Source organism: Branchiostoma floridae, chromosome 14 (genome assembly GCF_000003815.2).
Source record: "Branchiostoma floridae strain S238N-H82 chromosome 14, Bfl_VNyyK, whole genome shotgun sequence".
Lineage (NCBI taxonomy): Eukaryota > Metazoa > Chordata > Leptocardii > Amphioxiformes > Branchiostomatidae > Branchiostoma > Branchiostoma floridae.
In genome coordinates, this window is record NC_049992.1 from 7,983,401 (window position 1) to 7,999,793 (window position 16,393).

Here is a 16,393-nt window from a genome sequence, read left to right on the forward strand (position 1 = left end):
TGCGTATTTGTGTTTCCGAATTTTTCTATTCAGCATAACTCAAGAACCTCTGAATGGATTATGTCGATACATGTACATGTATTTGGTATGTGGCTAGTTGTTGGAAAGACGAAGGTCAAGGTCCGTTGATGAGGGCCTCTTGGTATGTTACCTTGGTACTGCAGCAGAATTTCCGTTTTTTTAAATCTTTTGACCTGGACGTGCTATATGATAACGTTTTTGTGGCAGATAGCTCGTGGTGTAAGGAAAACGTGGTGCATGTGTGCCCCCTACCTAGCAGTTTGCTCTGGAACTACAGGGGCGTTCTTGGTATCTGCTTAGATGTAACGTTAGTTCGCCTTTATCCGTGGAGTAACCTTTATCCGTACAGTATTTAAAAGCGGGGTATTTAGGGATATCAAGTCGACGGATGGTGGTTTCAAATTGCAGTATTTAAGAAGAAGTTCAATTTGAGACCGTCGTCCGTCGGCTTGATATCCCTAAATATCCTATTTTTAAAATACAGCGGATATAGGGCACCCTGCGGATAAAGGTGAACTAGCGTTACTAGTGATGATAGTTGAACGTGAAAGATTTCAACGGACCACCCAATCGTGCCAGAAGGTAGCAATGTTTGTTCATTAATACCATTATGTAAGCATTAGCAGGGTATTATTGTAAGATGCCCTGTAGATATCCATAGCGTGATGTACACTGAGCCGGCTGTCAGAACCAGGGAAGATCGATGCATGGATGTGCCGCTGTACGGATCTTCCTTTATCACACCTGGCCGGACTTCCAGGAGAAATCCTCGCTTCTCCCATTAAAGGATTCCAGGAAATCAAGTCACTGCTCTACATGAGCCTCTCTAAAACTATAAGGATGTAATGAAGCGATGTGACGAACCCTCGTAGCACATGGTACCGGCACTTACGAGAACATTCATATCAAAGGCACTAGTGGAATAAACTCCGTGCATAGGTAATGGTAGCAGCCTCACAGTTGATCAAGCTGCTGGTACAGTGAACTGGTAACTGGTAGACCCCGGTTCAAGTATATCTGGGTAGAGCATTTCGGTTTAGGCTGCACCTGTCTTTCGGAAGGGACTTTAAATTGGGGTATCGTGTTCGTTACGGTGGCTAATAAAATAGCAAGGAAATTTGCTGCCTTAGATGTATGTACCACCTGGCACTATAAGGGTCTCAGCAACAATACGAATGAGTCTTAAGGGACTTAGTTTTAACTAAAATTATCATATCATCAGTTTATATATTTGAATCGTCATTTGTTGTTTTTTGCTTCAGTGCTTTGCTTATTTGTTATCTTGTTTTCTTTTCTTGTATTTATTTACCCATGTATTTGTGTCCTTTTGCGGAGGCGGCATGAATATAAGTCACCACTTGAGTGTGCCGTCACCATGTCTTGTACATATATGTTGCAACTTGCAATAATAAAACAAAAACAGTAGGAAATTAAACGGCCTTCTTTCTGTGTCAAATTAAAGTGTAAGGAGAGTTCATAGGCCTCATACCTCTTTAAAATATTAAAGAGTGTTTGCATAGGGATTGGTTGGGGTTTTGTGATGGAAAGAATTTCAGGCATAAATACAGTATTAATTCCTTTTTTTCTTTTTCAGTAGAATTTGGAACTATCATGGCCTTTTCTTTACATTTTTTTCAGGCCATCAACTAAACGGGCACATCTGCAATAGTAATACAAACAGCAATCCAGCAGATTTCGATACAACTGAATGATGGTGATTAATTTGACAAATGAAATATGTATCCTTATTTCTTTAGTTTCTTGCTTTTATATCATGATACTAGCCTGGAGGCCAGCCTTGTTCACTTTGGTCTGCTCCCGAAGGTTGCCAACCCCCTTGGGCATAAGATATACCTTTCCCACAAAATTCATTCCACAGAAAATAAGTGTAATTTCTAAATCTGCCATAGTTAGGGTGATTTAGACACACTCAGACCACATTTCAAGCGAAGAGAAATAACGTTTGGTTTTGATTTACAAACAACCATATTTACCAACTGGCGATGATTCTGTTTGAAACGCAGACCAATCAAATTACTTGATTGAAAGGCAGATCATATCAATTTAATGACGAATGATCAAACAGCTGCGCATGCTCATCAGCCATACGAAAGGCACAAACAAGAATTTATTTATTTGTTTGTTTGTTGAGATTCTCAGAATGAAATGTGAGAGGTGTGGGCAACAGGATTAGTGTATCCTTTACAAGGCCGACACCGCCAGAGTAGAGAGTTGAAAGCAAAACTATAAGAAATAACCGCAAATAACTGAAAGCTTGGTACATTCTGATAAATGACCAACAGTCTAATAAATAACAAAAATAAAACAAAATAACGGTAATAACAGTAACAGCAGTGATGGTTTGATGAAAGGTTTATTTTCTTTGATCAAGGGTTAAATGCATTCCTTCGGCAACTACCAGATCGTACTCCGAGGAGAAAGCAACATTCGATTGCATAAGAAATTACAACGTCGCTTGAAGTCAATACTTTTGAAACAATAATAAAAGGTCGAAATGTATTTTGGGGCATCGAAAATTGTTCCCAATGTTAACATAACATACAGTGACATCCACTCTCTCTATTTGTTATGCACGCATTTTTAAGTCATTCGTTTACGCCCCACATCACATGATTGAGACAAGGACAAACTCCAAAAAAATTTTTTAACACATAGAATAAGTCATACTTATTCCATACTCAGTATGATGAATTATTCATTATCATTTACCAAATCAGTATATATGAGCAAGGACGTTTTACAGAAGAGCAAGGACGTTTTACAGAAGAGCAAGGACGTTTTACAGAAGCTTAACGTCCTTGATATAATGTTATTACCGACGCTATAAGAAGCCTGTTTCAACTACTGCTTCCCAAAACAGTGCTGTCTCTTGCGCTCATACTCATTCGTCAAAATGATCAAATTCATTCATGATACTGTTGTGGCTTGTTGTCTTATCTCCAGTGAATTCAGTCAATAGTATCGAGTGAAATACATACATGCGGTTTGATTTGCAAAGTTTTGCGCGTGGATGACGTGACCGCCAGTGTTCTTACTCTTCGGTTGCTTGGACGACGATGAGCACAACGGAAAAGGATACGCGTCAGATGGCTCATGGTGGAGACAACAAAGCCCGTCGCGCGTTGCCTCTTCTTCCATACCAAGACGTTAGAACAGGTAGGATACATTCTGTCACTTCAAAAGATGGGTAACATTAGTCTTTACCAGACCTCCCTGTCGAAACATTCAGTGATGCCTATAGTAAACTCAGACCCCCCCCCCCCCGAAAGACACATTCAGTTTTCAACAACTTTGACGTTGACTTTATTTGGATCCTTGGATCCAAATTTAACTTAACAATTTTGTTAGCAATTCTTCCTTTGGTCCTCCACATAAAATACATCAATACAAACATAACGGACATGATAGAAACATCTGTTTTCATAGGTAACCTTTACCATATGAAGATAAGACAAACTTAAAAGTATGTTTCCTGTTAGATGACATAGGTTTTTTTTTCGCAGATGGAGAAGTTACGATCCCTAGCAAAGGGGATCATGAAGATCCTGACATCCACATGTACCATTATATAGACAGAGATGAGATCAACAAGCTACGACAGACAGGTGACCAAGGTAAACAACACAGACAGACAGCCGTTGTGGGGCCGGACGTTCTCACTGTTCCTGTATGCCAGAACGTGCCTGATGCATTTCTAAAGGAAGATTGTGAAGGTGCGTTTCGTATTTTGAATTTGCAAATCTTTTCAACTATAAGATTGATGCATTTTATTTAGTAAAAAACACTGTGATAACAGTAATTCTTTCTACGATCATCATTTGTGGTACTAGTTGTGGTTGCTGATAGTTATACACTTTTAGTTAACTATTTCAACTACATATTATGTTTCTCTCCGATGTATCTTTGTCTACTTTACTAAAAACAACCATCATAGGTTGTATAAAATCGGTCTATCATTTTAACCTGCGTCACATCGGATGCAGCTTAAAATTCACAAAAGCATACTATACACAGAACTATACAGATCTGTAAGTGAACATGTTTTTCACTTTTGATTCGTTGAACAGTGCAGTCCAACCTTTATTGTTTTTTTTCTATCAGGTCAAAGTTGCACTTCAGTAACATACTTTGTCTCGCAGGCAATTTTTTTTACTTTCCTGTCTCTAGTTACAAGTCATCTTTGCTTAGTCTAGCAAACAACAGCACAACAGTGGTACTGTTATTCCTAACATTGCGTTCATCCGGCAGCATTATAATAATCTATTTCAATTCACATTCACGTTTGTCTCTTGTGGCTGATCGTCTTCTTCCTCATGAGCTCAATAAATCACATTAAGCAAAACTATTTTGTAACCTTTGCCAAGAAGGTTATGATTTTAGAATTGTGTCTTTGGTCATTTGTATATTGCGGCGTTATGGCATAGTAGCTTAATTTCTGCAGCTAAAAATGGATTGATGTAATTTTTGTGTGCTGACCAAAAGAAATAATTGGATTGTAGTCCTCATAGCTCTGCTTGGTACTACAGCCGACCTTATATATTTGCCTTTAAACAAGTTATGGGCACGAATTGTACGCTCTTTAGCTCGGAAAGATGTGACCAGTTTTGACCATATATCAGCTTTCCTTGGATGCGCGGCGTCGTTTCAATTGACACGGGTTGAATCAAGAAGGGATAGATGAATGAATGTTCATGAGTTCTGCGAATAGTCTTTATGAAGGCCAGCATAATAGTGTTCGAAGTCTGTCACAACAATCTAATTTACGAATTCCCCGCCATTTCAACATCTGGATATCATATATTATATTTCTATAGTCTTAAATTGCAGGTACTGTAAATGCATTTAAGTTCGCGGGGGGAAATTGACTTTTCGCGGTGGTTTTAAATTCGAGGTAGCACCATGCACTGTAGCCTCTTACTGCCATGGAAAATGTTCGCGGTGGTTCTAAGTTCTGCATTTCTGCATATATTTACAGTATGTCATGCTCATTATGTAGCGAGTGGCTGGGCGAGCTAGCTAGGGTAACATTGACAGATAACTCAGAGAGGTCCAGACACGTTGGCTTACATTCCAGAACTCTGAATGACCACAAGGGTCGGTCGTCTTTATTGTCATCTTAACCTAAACCAGATGGGCCACAACCCCCATATATATTGGACCGCGTAGCGCAGCGGCAGCGTGTGCGGCTCGGGACCGAGAGGTCTCGGGTTCGAATCCGGCTGCCGTGCCACCGATCTTCAGACGGGATAAATGAATGTATATTCATGATTTCTCAATTGTGGGAAGCCTTCGTGAAGGCCTGCATAGTGATGCCCAAATAATGCAGGATTTCATGCAAGATTATTGAGGAAATATTGGTTAAAGATTGCGATACATACAATTTGAGTAATCTCCAAGCAGATCCTCGGTGGCCGATAGGCAGTATCTATGTACCGAAAGCATCTCCATTAGCCACCGCAGGTGGATATTGCTTGGCCGATTGGGATTGTTTCACTTCAATGGATACTACATGTATCTACCTGAATCTGAGGTCATGCTTGGAGAATACAACTTATATAGAAGTAGAAATTAGTTGTTCCAAGTCATATATTATGCAAATTAGGTGTTTCTATAGATAGTAATAATAGGTATGTGTTATCACATTTTCGGCCATCATACACTTTTAGTGGCATATACTGTAAATGCATTTAAGTTTGCGGGGATTTAATTTCGCGGTTGCGGGAAAAAGAACTGTTCGCGGTGGTTACGTTTTAAGTTCGCGGTAGCACCATGCACTGTAGTCTCTTACTGCCATGGAAAAATGTTCACGGTGGTTTTAAGTTCGCGGTGAATTGGCAACGCAAAAACCGCAATCATAAAACCGGGAAAATGTATGCATTTACAGCATTACTGTAAATGCCGAAATGTTCGCGGTGGTTTTATGTTCGCAGTTAAACCACCGCTAACTTAAACCACAACGAAAAGTCTTTTTTTCCCACTACCACGAAATTGAATCCCCGCAAACTTAAACGCATTTACAGTATATTGCACATCTATAGTGCAGTGACCCCCATCGTCCTTGTCCTTCAGGTACCCGAAGGACGACGATAACAAAGGGAAAACATCAGAAGGCTCGCGGTAGGGACAACAAAGCTCGCCGCCCACTCCCACCACTTCCAAGTGAAGACATTAGTACAGGTACGGTCTTAAAAGTGATACTGATACGCCCCCCAAAAAACAGCATCTGGTTATGATTTGGTTTGAAAGGTCAGACGTTTCAAACAACATCCGTTGATTTTCGTCAGTGACACTAGAGAGATCTTGTTGGAGCTAGATTTTTTATGTGAATTGATATGCAAAAGAGATCGCATCTTATTACGTGGATGTCTAATTTTAAGCAACATAAGTAATACTGATATTCTGTTTAAATTGATTTTGTCACAACAATCTTTACGAATTCCCTGCCATTTTAAAATCAAATATCGAGTGACCTCAGTCTCTTTTTCACGTTTGGGACATGTCATGTGATCTACAAGGCAATCTCAGTCTTCCTAACCCCAGTTCTGACCGCTTCCTACTACTGTAGAAGCCGTTGTATTGCACACCCTATGTGCCAGTGTAGTTACTTCAATTATCCGGGTGGCGTAACAATGCGAAGTTATCTAGCTGGACTGCACCGGTTTTGGATTTGGGGATCCCGTGCAATTAAGAGAAGTGTGCGGTAATCCGTTGTGCAATTAGCTGACTGACTGTACTTTCATCTCAATTGAAGCTGTAGAGTAAGGTCTAGGAAAAAAACATGTGTGTCCGGCTACCCAACCAGCCCTGGCTACTCAGATATTGACTATTTCGTATCGTCTTTCACCAAAGGAGGAGCAACCAAAGCCGAAATTGCGTCGATTGACAGCCAAGAGGTCCCTAACACCAGCACCGGGAACGTGTACACCTATGTGGACAGAGATGACGTCAACAACCTACGGCAGCAACGACCTACTACAGGGACAAAGGACCCAGTCCCCAAAACTACAGGCTGTAGCGTCTCTGGCCTTCAGTACAACGAAATGTATGTGCCTGGTGCCTTACGACAAGGTAAAGAGAGATGATGGTTCATTCCTGTACTACCAAAATAGGTATTAGTTATGAGTTAAGACTGCGATGGGAGAGTCATGGCACAGCAGATTCTAATATTGCATGTTGAGCAATAAAATTCATTCAATAAAGATGCTAGATGAATGAAAAATGATCCTAATACATATAGCAAGTTTGAAAAAACCCACTACATTATAGATATCATTGAATATATTATGATAGGAATTTCGAGGCAAGGTAAATAAAAAACAAACGACAGTGTATTTTACAATTTCCCCACATATGCGATTGAAGAGCATAAATGGCACGGCTAGTGATTGCAATTCAAATAAATTTTTGGTTGATGTTTCATTTTTAAATTTAAAAGAAATGACAACCACTGCAAAGTAGATCATTTTCAGTAAATATTGGTATAGTAACTGAGGCTTTATGTTCATCATCTATGAGGATTGATATAAACGACGTATAATACACACAATTTAATGCAAACTGTTTGATTGCTCACAGATACCAACGGTACAGCAAAGACTTCTTGGATTGCCAAAATATTGGATTGCTGCAAGATGGCGTTTAACCGTTGCCGCCTGTTTACAATGATCGCTGTTTCAGTGGTCTTATTCATGGGCGTTGGATCTAGTGTGATCACATATCTCATTACCACATCTGAAAGGCAAATGAAAATCAACACGGTTAGTCTTATACATTAGATCCAATAAGTATCAATAGATCAATCAATATTCATCCACAATTATGACTATATATAATATTATATCAAATGAATAACCAAAAAGTTGCACCGTCCTGTTATAAGATTTGCAGGACTTTGGATCTGATAAAATGAAAGAACTCTTGCAAAACTTACGAGAAATTTATGTATACTTCTATAACTATTTCAGTTGAGTTGGGTCTCAGCAAAACATGTATTTAGTGTTAAAGTGGACAATTAAAATGAAAACAGTCCGAAGAGGAAGATTAAATTGGTTCTACATGTTACTTTTTTTATCAACTGCTACGCCTGTGACAAGTAATCTGTAATCTTGATAATCTTGCTCATCACTAATCTTTATCGTTTATTTGAAATGTGAGATTAATTCAGGATTAAAATGATTCCCTGTATTTATGACAGACCGCTATGATGGCAAACCAAGGCAATTGGACAACTGTTAAGCCTGTGACCAATTCAACTGCAATCTACCCACCTGTTCATTTGGTAAAGCAATCCTTAACAACCATCCTGCCACTTTTGACAACAATGATGCCACCGGTGACAACTAAACTGAAGTGTTCAAAGCTGCCACCCCCAGCAAACGGTGCCGTGACTGGCTCCAACTCCTACGGAGACGTGGCCACCTTCACGTGTCACCCAGGATACAAGCTGGCCGATGGTACTTGTACACTTACCTGTCAGTCTGACGGGACTTGGAGTGGAGGATCGCCAAAATGCGAAGGTATGTTACCTGTGCACAAAACACAACGGGTAATGTTGTAACTGTTGTATAATATACATCCTGGTCCGGCAATCTACCAAGAGCATAGTTACTGTTACTATCATTATCGAAACACAAATTTCAATTCTTATACAGCACATATCAGGACTTCATAAGTTTACTACGTAGAACTTCCCACAATGCCGAATACAGGTCTGTTAGACACATATTTGTTCATAGATTTCGCAGTATCCACAAAAGTACATCTGTTTATGATATTTCCATACCATGTTGGAATATGACCTACGTAGCTATAGGAGTGGTCGCACTTCCTCGACACTGCCGAAGATAATTCAGAAGGATACAGGACTTTAGGAGGACGAACTTCGCTCTTTCATGCTGGACAAGAACTTGTATACAGCCTAGTGTCACCTCTTTGAGGATAAACTGAGCAGAATTCGAACTAATTTGTTAGTGGTCGGTTTTTCTCTCTGTGTCACACAAGTCATAATTGTTACCTTTTGCTTCGGTTCTTTCGTTTCAGCCGTCCAATGCTCCCCGCTGAGGCCGACAGCCAATGTGTACATGAGAGGTTCCGCGTCCTACCGAGGATCGATGAGCTTCACCTGTGACAACGGCTACAGCCTTGTAGGTGCAAAAAGTATCACGTGCCAGGCAGATGGTACATGGAACGGCATCGTTCCCACCTGCAAAGGTGGGGAGATCCTGTGTTGTCCATTCATTGTAAAGTTCCCATCTTTTTTTGCCCCCAATTATTCAATTGCCACCTTAATGTGTTGATTTACCTTTTTCGAGTTTAGTAAAGAAATAAAATTTCGATGGGGTTTAGAAATCAATTGAGGGCATTGTGATGTTTTGTTTTTGATGCTCAAAACTGTTAATATGCTGCCCGAACTTTGACCCACGAACTGTGACCTCATCTCAACAGTCCTTGTGTGTCACTATTATGTGTCACTGGTGGATAGGGGGTTATAAAGTTGTAAACACCCACACGCCTGGTTTTTACTTCTTTAAGCAGAGTCTACTGGGCTGCTACCGTGGTTCGGGTGGCAGGGGAGGAGCGACACCCGACATAAGTCAAGTAAGTCAAGCATTAAAGCTCTTACCAAGCCCATTCCTTGTCTACAATCTTTTTGTGAGTGCAGATTATTTTCATATTAATGAAAAGATGGATCAGATGTAATTCGTTATATGTAGTTGTTATCTGTTAGAGAGAATAATGCTCAAACTGAAATTTGTTATCCGTCGGGTTTCTTTAGAATCTTCTACACATTTCCCTTAAATTCTCAAAGGTTCTATATCTTCTTCATCCAGTTATATTATGAGTAGTTCAGACCAATATAAAGGGGCCAACCATATGATTTCTGTCAGTAACAAAAATCAGAAATTTGCAAATGCCTTTGAGATGTTTTATAACTCTGGAATTCCATTTTTTTTATATCTCTGTACAGTTTCGCGATGCACGACGCTGGCACCCCCAGAAAACGGTGCGGTGAAAAGCTCCAACTCCTACGGGCACTTGGCCACCTTCAGCTGTAACCCAGGGTACAAGCTGGTCGGCACTTTTACACGTACCTGTCGGTATGACGGGACTTGGAGTGGAAGATCGCCAACATGTACAGGTAATTCAGACATTAAAGATACAGGAGTACAGAAAGAAAGTTCAAAGCACTACTAGATATTAGCTAAGGTCTCCAATACTGCTTTACTAAATTGAAGTATGCTTTGCATATCAACATTGAAGAGGCAATATCGAGGCAATTGTCAATGAGCTCTTTTTTCATGTTTAATCACAATAATTTCTTCAAAACGGTCTATCAAACTTTCAGGCCACAACTGATTGCAACAACTAGTCATTCTAGACAGGTTCCTACTTTTGTGGATGCTCGAAACCCTGCCAGACCCATATTTTATCAAGGCTTCTGTAAATCATTCCTACAACGTATCTTTTTGTTAGATTAGTTGATATCTTTCCCATGTACTTGATTGATAGGAGGAAAGTTGAATTGGTGCTCCGTTTATAACATTTTTACCTATTGGCTACAGACGTTAATTTAAAAATGCATTTTTTTACAGTTGCCGGGAGGACTCACTTTCAATCACCTTTTCCTAACGGTAAAGTAACAATTCGATTCCTAGATTAACTTTCTGGGCAAAAACAATCTTCAGTCGTCATTGCTGTGAAAATAATCTTTTCCACCTGTTTATTCGGCATATCACAAGTTTTTATGTGACAGGAAGTTTGATTTAGTTCGTGCCCGAGGGCTAATTACAAGTACATGGTATAAACATTGTAGATATACAAGAGACAATGGACAGTTATAATTTTTTTATGAACAATATTCTACTCTATTACTAGTGTTGACTATTTCTAAACAGGTTGGGTTTGACTTCTTTTTTGAAAGTAGAGGGAGACAAAAAGCCCCACGTTTTCTAAAATTTGTGGGTTCTGCGATTTCAAGAGAAAAGTGGCTTTCTGTGTGTCTGTCAATGTGGGGACAAATTGTATCTGATATCCATATATGGGACGATACTGAATGCAGTTTTAGCAAAATATAGCTAACCATTTGCCACCTTGTGCCTGTTACACTGGTGTGGTACGTACCAGGCTTCTGATAAAATACAGGTACAGGAATCCTATGAGAATAAATCATGATTAAAAATCCCATGTGGCACTTTCAGCTGAATGCAGAAATGGCTACCAATTGGTTGCTCAAACCTGCATCCGGGTTTATCCCGACCACAAGACCTACGATGACGCCCAGGCGGCCTGTGAGAAGGAGGGAGCCACACTTGCCATGCCCAAGACAATGGACTTCGACTTCTCGCTGAGTAACTGGATCAGCAGTTTTGCCTTGTTTGAGGACTTCTGGATCGGTCTACGACAAGACCGTGGCAGATTCTGGCAATGGTCAGATGGGTCTAAATTAGAAGAACATGTCCACCAGGTACGTTAATGTAAGGGTAGTGGTAGTGTGGAAGCTGGTTTCGATGGCGTCCCTTACATGGAGTTCGTGCGATTAGCTGCCCGATGTTAAATGTACACGCAAAACCCAAGAAAAACACGAGGAGTCGGTGCTACGTCGGTACTTCTTTGTTCACTCTCTCTCTCTCTCTGATCTTCCTCCAATCTCTCTCCAATCTAATACAGAAGTGCTACTCCACTATTTATATGTTTCCTTATTATTAGTGAAAGTTACATTTTTCTGTGTCTTAATCATGATGACTTATATCCTGGGCAGTTGATGGAAAGCCACGAGACTGTGTCCCAAATATGGTGATGTCCTTGTACATTGACCCTAGAATCGTGCCGATTGACCATAGAGCCTTGCTCCCCACCGGAGGAACGGTGATTAAGCCTCTCCTGGGGTCATTGCTCACAGTGTTCCTTGTGCCATCTCAGAACTAAGTGAGAGTGACTTACAAGTTTGGTATCTTCTAGACATGAGTGTACATGCACACACTGCACTCTATTACATCCTCCCCTTTCAAAACAGAGCCGTCCCGGCGACGTTATTATAAAGATATATATCGGTATAGTTAACATTAGTACAAAACTAGAAATAATATATAATTGTTACAATAATAAATGAAAACGGAATTGTTACAGTGTTATCGACGGTTATATAAAAGCGACGCTTAATAATAATAGAAAAATACGATCGTTTCTTAACATACACGTTGCAACGGTTACATAACTCCACGAAACGTTTCTCTTCTCATCTACTAGTAATTATTTCCACAATTCATCTCATAATTCATCATTTCCACAATTCATCTCATAATTCATCATTTCCACAATTCATCTCATAATTCTCAGTCCACATTTCTTCTCTTCATCTTCTGATTCATCTCGTGGTTCATCGTCGGTCTCCGAGACCTGCCTCGCTGGTCAGTCCTACGCCCTCCTGCCTATACGACACCACAGGTCTCGTACTTGCGTTGATCCTCCTGGTAGCGTGTTACCCGGGGCCCTGTCGGATGTACCGTCGGTGTAGAACACTTTGCGCTGATAGAAGTCCCTGTGCGGGTTGATCTGCAAGCCGTTGTCCTGGAGACGCAGGTGACACGGTTGGTGTCCCAAAGAGCCGTGAAATCCTGCCATCCTCACAGTTAGTCGTATTACAACGTAGGAAAGAACACAACGCCAAAGTCTGACCGCATAACTAATCTATGTCCCTTAACTCTAAGCTCTGGAGTATCATCACCTCCATAATTCCTGGATTTTTCCTAAAATCCTAAATTCGTCTTCTCGAACTTCTATTTCTACTTGTATGACTTCATGAGTTGAACTAACAAATGCCTAACGACAACGCATTAACTTATCATCCTATCATAGAACTGTTACTTGAAATTTTTAATTTGAACCGATCAAGTATCCTGGCTTCCCGAAATTACAATCAAAATTTCAAGTGCACTAAACACGAAGATTAACCAGACATTCTGACAAAGCGACGTCGCTCCCATCTGAATAGAATTCAGTCCCCGAAGTCTGGGTTTCCAAGAAGACGACTAGCCTGCCAGAAGTATGGCCATCAAAACTATTCCTCTGTCATCTCGGTGCCCAAAATTAAACTGATCTGCCCCACTCTATGTATCTTATCCCTAGCCTGAAATTACAGTAGATTTAACAACACATGAACCTCTCGATCGAGGTCACCCTTCTACTTTCCCTTTTTGAATCTTCAAACTTGTACTTAAATTATGCCAAATGTGAGGTTCTGGCGGGGGCCCTCTCCCCTTTCAGTCATGACCACATACATAGGAATGTCATCGTTTGGTCAACTTTCAAAAAAATGTGGGTTTGCTTCGCTATCTTCCTCAATTTATTTCCAGCTTTTATAAATAAACGTTATTTCATCTCCCCCAAAAATCTCATCCTTGAACATGGCTTCAAAACATTTTCCCCTCTAACCGATATGGAAACTTAGTTCTTTTAAAGCAACTTCTACTACACGGTTTCTGGTTATTCCCACTAAAGCTACGGTACATGTAAATCATTTCTAAGCTCTCTGTATCTTTTAATATGAAACTTGTGAACTTTCCCTTAATTCAGCTATGGTTGCTTCTGTTGGCGCATGGCCAAGCTAACCTCAACTTCACTCTGGCGACAAGCCAACAACCCAAGTCATAGCTAGGGGACCCAAGGCCTTGATAAGACATTTCTCTTAACACAATTTTAACCCTAAATTTCTACGGTCTAAATAAACTTCTCCCTTTTGTTTGTTTTGTTTTTTAAATCAATCTTTTGTTATGCCCAAAATGGAAGGTGTACGGATCTTTTACAATAACAGAAATATATCCCTACCCAACTGAACTACAATCTACCTGCCCACTATCTACTGAAATATCATAAAAATCCATTATCCGATAACTGCCCTATCAAACGGAACTTTTCTGCGTAAAACAACATTTTCTAAGCGGTCAGACAACAACGTATGTGGTTCTACCTCCATTGTCAGTTGACAGGCACTAACCCGTTGCTCTTCTGTCTGCTCGTCTGCTGAGGTTCTTGGTAGCATCTTTGGTAGCAGTTGTCTTCAGTCTTCTGTAGCGATGATGGTGATCCAGACTCCTCGTTCTCCGGGCGGTGTACTTGCAACTAATCCCACCGCTGATCCACCAAATGTAAGGGTAGTGGTAGTGTGGAAGCTGGTTTCGATGGCGTCCCTTACATGGAGTTCGTGCGATTAGCTGCCCGATGTTAAATGTACACGCAAAACCCAAGAAAAACACGAGGAGTCGGTGCTACGTCGGTACTTCTTTGTTCACTCTCTCTCTCTCTCTGATCTTCCTCCAATCTCTCTCCAATCTAATACAGAAGTGCTACTCCACTATTTATATGTTTCCTTATTATTAGTGAAAGTTACATTTTTCTGTGTCTTAATCATGATGACTTATATCCTGGGCAGTTGATGGAAAGCCACGAGACTGTGTCCCAAATATGGTGATGTCCTTGTACATTGACCCTAGAATCGTGCCGATTGACCATAGAGCCTTGCTCCCCACCGGAGGAACGGTGATTAAGCCTCTCCTGGGGTCATTGCTCACAGTGTTCCTTGTGCCATCTCAGAACTAAGTGAGAGTGACTTACAAGTTTGGTATCTTCTAGACATGAGTGTACATGCACACACTGCACTCTATTACATTAACATGACCTGTGTGCTGTTAGTTATGGCTTCATTGATGTATTACTCCGAGTCGGCACCCTAAAAGAGGTCTGAAAGAAATCAGTGGACCGGATGTTGGACCGATTCGAAAATGAAGAGATTACATCGGTAGGCGTTCACGTGTTTGGGGGCTTACAGGTCCAAGAAAATAATAAAGGCCAGGTATTCCTTTGTTACGAAATGGATCACTATTTTGAGAAAGTTTTCATAGATGATTAGATCCAGGGGAGGGTACCGGTACAGAAATTCCGGTACAGGTACGGTTTAGGTCCAGAGGATCAGGTCTAGGTGCGGACCTGTACCCACCCCTACTCCTGCTGATGCCTATGCTGGCTCAGGAGTCTCATAGTCGTCATTTTCATTCCGATTACTTCATCTGAGAAATGGGTTATAGAAAAGGGATACGCCTAGGTCAAAGATAATGGTGTCAGATTACTTGGTTGACATCGAACTAATCAAACTTTTATTGTTTAGGGATGGAATCCAGGAGAGCCAGAGGTGGAATTCTTGGATGACCCATGGCTGTCAGGACTAACATCAGCGTGTGTACAGTACTGGTCAGAGCCCACTGGTATCCACATGTGGGACGATACTGCCTGCAGGTTTAGAAAAAGTTACATCTGTCAGGATTCTCGAGGTCTGATGCCACAGAAAAGTGTGAAAGGCGGGGGGAAAAGCGGGAAAATCAGGAAAGGCTTTGAATATCCCAAGTCAGGCTCTTGGTGGACGCGGTAAAAAAATTCTTGCATAATCAGAAGTTTAACCCTATCAGGGTTAGGGCCTTTTTGGTCAATATCTGAACGGTGGGGCTTTTGAGGCACGCGCTTTAAAGTGCTATAACTACTCAACGGCTTATGATATGGCCACCATTTCAGAGAATGATGTGAAAGGAAAATATGAGAGCTTGTGATGAAAAATAACAGGTATTTACGAATACGAAGTTTGTGATGAACAATAACAGGCAGTTACGAATTTTAAGCGATAATAAGCTAGTTATACTTGATCTGGTGATAAGGTTTGCCATGTTGGATTTTGGCTGATGACGTCATCAAATTAGCAGGATTTATGCATATTCAATTACGAAAGATATACCAAATCTTATCCGATTTAGTTCATGTAATATAATAGCATTAATGTAGCAATAAAACCTGCAAAATACATTGTTGGAACCGGAATTAGCGATTTTTCGTCAAAAATGCCTGTCAACAACCGGTTGCTATGGCAACATGAAAAATAGAAAACTTTGTAAATTCTAGAAAAAGGCACTTAATTTGGTGGCTCTAGCATAAGCCGTGACATGAAAGTTGGCGTAGGCCTCAAAAGCACAAGGACCTTCCTTTTTTCAACCTCCTTACTTAGTGTTAATAGAATTTTTCATCAATCAGTGACTTATCAAAGGTAAGTAGAACGTACCTCCAAATTTTCGATGGCTATCCAGTCCATCTTGTTCACGGAGTGACCTAGTTCTCGCGAGAGTTGCGAGAACTAGGTCAAGACTTGCGTGGATCTTACTTAGTGTTTTCAGCTCTATTTCCCCCTGTTTTATTTGTTCCCATCACTTGTTAACACCATGCGCGCTGGTAATAATCCCCATAAAATGGGCTAAGTAGTAGCCTGTGTTTAAACAACATCTCGCTGGCTGGAGTTAATTACCCCCTGGCCCTC